Here is a 6124-nt window from a genome sequence, read left to right as displayed (position 1 = left end):
ATAACCATTTCTTTTACAGATCCAGGTAAAAAAGCCAATTGGGAAGGCCGTGGTCATGAGTGGGGCCTCTGCATTTATTGCATGGGAAAGGATTTTGGATTGACCTTTAAACTCAAACTCTCCAAAACTATCCCTAATCAGCAATCCAGGGTAGCTGTTGGTCCAAACCCTGAACTTCACCCAGGCTCTGGTTAAGGGCGAGCTCATAGACCCGCCCATCCTCCTAATCCCCTTATCCCTTCCCATAGCAAGGCATTTTGCCCTACTATTCCTGATGGACCCCCCTCCTCTGCCACCCTCATTCTTTCCCTGGTTAATGCCTCTGTTCAAGCCATTCACAAGCTTAATACTATTCCCGTGGAAGATTGCTGGGTTTGTTATTCCTCATCCCCTCCTTTCTATGAAGGTGTTGCCCATTTTGGAAATCTTACATTTACTAACAATCCATCCCTTTTACTCTGGCGAGTTGAGAAAAAGCAGGGCCTCACCCTTAGTAAGATTTCTGGCCTAGGACTATGCCTCTTGGGTCATGCTGCCCCCTTTACAGCTAGAAAAGGTGTGTAACCAGTCCATCACAATTACTGCCTCTTCCACATATGTGGCTGCCCCTAACAACTCATACCTCGCTTGCTCTTCTGGACTTACCACCTTCGTGGTCACAGCCTCCTTTATTACTAAAAAAGATTACTGTGTGGTAGTTTCTCTCTTTCCTCATATTACCATTCACTACACAGATGAATTTCTAAATTTCTGGGAAGAGGAACTGATCTACATGGCAGGAAAAAAAGAGAACCTTTGACAGCTCTCACCCTGGCCGTCCTTATAGGCCTGGGGTCAGTGGGCGCAGGAACAGGAATTGCCTCCTTAGTTACTTCCAACATGCAGTATGCTCAGCTCAGTGCAGCTATTGACAAAGATCTTCAGGAACTGCAGTCAGGCCTCAAGCACCTTAAAGACTCTGTTGCCTCCCTGGCTGAAGTGGTCCTGCAGAATAGGAGAGGCTTAGACCTCCTCTTTTTGCAAAAGGGTGGCCTTTGTGCTGCATCAAAAGAGGAATGTTGCTTCTATATTGATAAGCTTGGCCTAGTAGAAGATAGTCTGAAAAAGGTCAAATAAAGTCTAGAAAAAAGAAAGAGAGACAGAGAGCAGAACTAATCCTGGTATCAAAATTGGTTCTCTACATCCCCCTGGCTTACCACTTTACTCCCCAGTCTTTTAGGGCCCCTTGTAGGTGTTTTGATGCTTCTCTCCTTCGGCCCCTGGGCCTTCAACAAGTAACTACTTTTATCAAGTCACAGGTCAATTCTGCCCTGTGAAAACCCATTGCAGTTCTTAATCACCAGCTTAGCGCCAATGGATCCTGTGATGGCCTGCCTTCTACCATCACCCACGAGAGCCTTCGATTCTCCACCCTCGCCACAGAGATCGAGTCCCCGTGGTACCTAAGGGTGTGGCGGTACCTCCAAGGGACATGACCTTAGTTACAAAAAGTGCGGGCTATTGTTATGAAAGAGCCAATGCAGGGAATATTGTGGCCCCATTGTTAGGATTACTAGGTGAGAACTCAGGTTGTCTGGACAGTGACAAGGTGAGAATTCAGGTTGACTTGACAGTTCTCTGGCTCAGACCTTTGGTTTGGGCCTTTAAAGGGAGTTTACATCTTAGGAATTCTAAGAGGAGCAAGCTCATTGGTTGGAGTACTTCTTCCCAGAAGCCCTTGCATTATCCCACATCCATTCTCTGGGAGGATAAAAGAGGACAGCACTCCACAGACAGGAGAAGTCTCTGCATTACATCAGGCTTGACAGGGCTCTCTGCAGGAAGGGAAGTCACTTCTCTGGACAAGAGTTAACAGCAACTGCCTGGAGACAATGGTTCTCTACAGGAAGAAGAATCTGTCTGAGAGATTTGAGTAGACACAGCAGATCTCTTTCCAGAGAGCGATCCGGCAGCTTCTGGAGACAACAGCTCGCTACACCCCATGACTCAGAAAATCATACCTTTTATGGCTGCAGAGGCACCCAATGATGGGATTATTGTGGGTCTGCTCCCAGAGGCATGCTTCAACCAATTTTGGTGAAGGCACTGGGGGCGGGGGCAACCCACATAGCCTAAGACAGGGGCCCTGCCCTCCTTGGCCCTGAGGGCCTAGTTATCTAGGTACCGAGCATGGGTGCAGGCCATATAGCCTAAGACAGGCCTTTCACCAGCCCTTGTGTAGAAAAATCCTTTTGCCTTCTAAAGAGAAAAGGGGGAAATGTTGCGAGCCAACAGCTTCGGCCCAGGTGCCTTTCCCCCCTGCAAGGGAACCATACCCTTAGGCAAACAGTTCTGAGAATCTGCCAACCACAGAAGGTTCCAACATTGTATATCCTAACTGCAAAATGTTCCTGTTCGTTGAACCAGCCATAGCCCATGCTCCTTTCCCAGGCCCAACCCTACTTCTCTTCCTTATGCTTTTTGCTATATAAGCCGTGCCCTGAGAACATTAAAACAGACCTTGACAAGAATCTGCTTGGTCTCGCTCTTCTTTCTCACCCGTTTCTCTTTCAGGCTGGGTTCCCCTCGACCCCCGGAATAACTGAGTCCCGCTGGACGGGACATAAAACAAATGAAGAAAGTTCATCAACAGAGGAGAAATTGTAAATCACAACTACTCAGGTTCTGAGAAGGTATATTGAAACTCTGTTTTTCTGAATGGCACTGAGGTAATGAGAAAAGACAAGATTAATTAAACTAAAGAAGAGTTGTAATGTGACACTGACAAGTTCAATCAAGAAAATTGAGGTGATGCTAGAGTTAGAAATGTCAGAATTTCGTTTGGTTGAATCATAATGTGGAAATTCAAATTAAAAATAATTCAAAATGCAGAATGAAGAATATAGTACTACTTGAATATAGCATAGAATATCACAAAATCTCAAGAATTCTAAAGGGATAATCCTGAGGGATAATCTATAAAACCTCAGAATTATATAGATTCTAATACTCATTTTAGCAGACTATGAAATCAGTATAAAGCAAGTGAAATATGATAGCCAAAAATGATTAGGCTACATACAGAGAGGAATAGAGTTAAGAATAAGAAAATGCAAGTCCTATTCTCCTCTGCCCTTATCAGATTACATATGAAATATTATGTCCTGTTCTGGGCATAAGATCTTGGAAATGACTTTAATAAAACTCAATAATCAAGATGAATAAACAGAATAATGAAAGAGCAAAGATTTGTGGATATGAGGATCACTTGGAAAAACTGATAATGTTTAATTTGAATACAAGAAAATTCAGGTGGAGCTTGTTCACTATTCTTAAGTGTTCAAAGGGCTATTATATAAAAGAGGAATTTGATATGAATTATTTTGCTTGGATCAAGATTATATAATTATAGCAGATGCTATAACAGATGCAGAGGCCAATTTAGGTTTCATAACATGGCTATCATGGTCTACCTCAATAGTCAGTGGAATATCCTTCACCAGATGTTATCAAGAAAAAGCTGAATAATTATTTTCTGGCTATATCTTAGAAAGGACAGATTTTTTTTCCCATTTACAAATGGGGCAATTTGGTTACTGATGTCTTTTAATTCTGAAATTCTATGATTCCAGAAATTTATGATTGGAGATCAGAAGAAGAGAGAATTTATAACTGGGGAATTGAAGATAACTTTATGGAAATCTGGGAGAGACATAAACAAAGATATAGCTCCTCCAAAAATCACATCAACAAAAGTCTATTTAGAGTTCAAAAATTATTTAATGAGGAATCAGAATAAATCATTTTTTCCAGCCTAAGTTCATGAATTTTTTTATTATTTTTTATTATATATTTTTAATAATATTATCCCTTGTATTCATTTTTCCAAATTATCCCCACCTCCCTCTACTCCCTCCCCCCGATGACAGGCAATCCCATACATTTTACATGTGTTACAATATAACCTAGATACAATACATGTGTGTAAATACCATTTTCTTGTTGCACAATAAGCATTAGATTCCGAAGGTACATGTAACCTGGGCAGACAGACATTAGTGCTAACAATTTACATTCACTTCAAAGTGTTCCTTCTCTGGGTGTAGTTATTTCTGTCCATCATTGATCAACTGGAAGTGAGTTGGATCTTCTTTACATTGAAGATTTCCACTTCCTTCAGAATACATCCTCATACAGTATTGTTGTTGAAGTGTATAGTGATCTTCTGGTTCTGATCTTTTCACTCAGCATCAGTTGATGTAAGTCTCTCCAAGCCTCTCTGTATTCCTCCTGCTGGTCATTTCTTACAGAGCAATAATATTCCATAACCTTCATATACCACAATTTATTCAACCATTCTCCAACTGATGGATATCCATTCATCTTCCAGTTTCTAGCTACAACAAAAAGAGCTGCCACAAACATTTTGGCACATACAGGTCTCTTTCCACTCTTTAGTTTTTCTTTGGGATATAAGCCTAGTAGTAGTACTGCTGGGTCAAAGGGTATGCACAGTTTGATAACTTTTTGGGCATAGTTCCAAATTGCTCTCCAGAATGGTTGGATTCTTTCACAACTCCACCAACAATGTATCAGTGTCCCAGTTTTCCCACATCCCCTCCAACATTCATCATTATTTGTTCCTGCCATCTTAGCCAATCTGACAGGTGTGTAGTGGTATCTCAGAGTTGTCTTAATTTGCATTTCTCTAATCAGTAGTGATTTGGAACACTCTTTCATATGAGTGGATATAGTTTCAATTTCATCATCTGTGAATTGTCTGTTCATATCCTTTGACCATTTATCAATTGGAGAATGGTTTGGTTTCTTATAAATTAGGGTCAGTTCTCTATATATTTTGGAAATGAGACCTTTGTCAGAACCTTTACTTTTAAAAATATTTTCCCAATTTGTTACTTCCCTTCTAATCTTGTTTGCATTAATATTGTTTGTACAGAAACTTTTTAGTTTGGTATAATCAAAATCTTCTATTTTGTGATCAATAATGATCTCTAGTTCTCCTCTGGTCATAAATTTCTTCCTCCTCCACAGGTCTGAGAGGTAGATTATGTTCTGTTTCTCTAATCTATTTATGATCTCATTCTTTATGCCTAAATCATGGACCCATTTTGATCTTGTCTTGGTATATGGTGTTAAGTGTGGGTCCATATATAATTTCTGCCATATTAATTTCCAGTTTTCCCAACAGTTTTTTCCAAATAATGAATTTTTATCCCTAATGTTGGTATCTTTGGGTTTGTCAAAGATTAGATTGCTATAGATGTACCCTTTTTTGTCCTTTGTATCTAATCTGTTCCACTGATCTACCGGTCTATTTCTTAGCCAATACCAAATGGTTTTGGTGACTGCTGCTCCATAATATAGCTTTAGATCAGGTACACTTAGACCACCTTCCTCTGAGTTTTTTTTTTTTTTTTTTTCATTAGTTCCCTTGCAATTCTCGACCTTTTATTCTTCCATATGGATTTATTTTTTCTAGGTCATTAAAATAGTTTCTTGGGAGTCTGATTGGTATAGCACTAAATAAATAGATTAGTTTGAGGAGTGTGTCATTTTTATTATATTCTCTCGGCCTATCCAAGAGCACTGAATGTCTTTTCAATTATTTAAATCTGACTTTATTTTTGTGGCAAGTGTTTTGTAATTTTTCTCATATAATTCCTGACTATTCTTGGGTAGATGGATTCCCAAATACTTTATACTCTCAACATTTGTTTGGAATGGAATTTCTCTTTGTATCTCTTGCTGTTGCATTTTGTTGGTGATATATAAGAATGCTGAGGATTTATGTGGATTTATTTTGTATCTTGACACTTTGCTAAAATTCTGAATTATTTCTGATAGCTTTTTAGCAGAGTCTTTGGGGTTCTCTAAGTATACCATCATGTCATCTGCAAAGAGTGATAGTTTGTTTCCTCATTTCCTACTCTAATTCCTTGAATCTCTTTCTCGGCTCTTATTGCTGAGGCTAGCATTTCTAGTACCATATTGAATAGTAATGGTGATAGTGGGCAACCTTGTTTCACTCCTGATCTTATTGGGAAAGGTTGCAGTTTATTTCTATTTAATATTATGCTTACTGACGGTCTTAAATATATGCTCCTGATTATTCTAAGGAATAGTC

This window comes from Sminthopsis crassicaudata, chromosome 2 (assembly GCF_048593235.1).
Source record: "Sminthopsis crassicaudata isolate SCR6 chromosome 2, ASM4859323v1, whole genome shotgun sequence".
NCBI lineage: Eukaryota > Metazoa > Chordata > Mammalia > Dasyuromorphia > Dasyuridae > Sminthopsis > Sminthopsis crassicaudata.
This window is presented reverse-complemented; position numbering follows the sequence as displayed.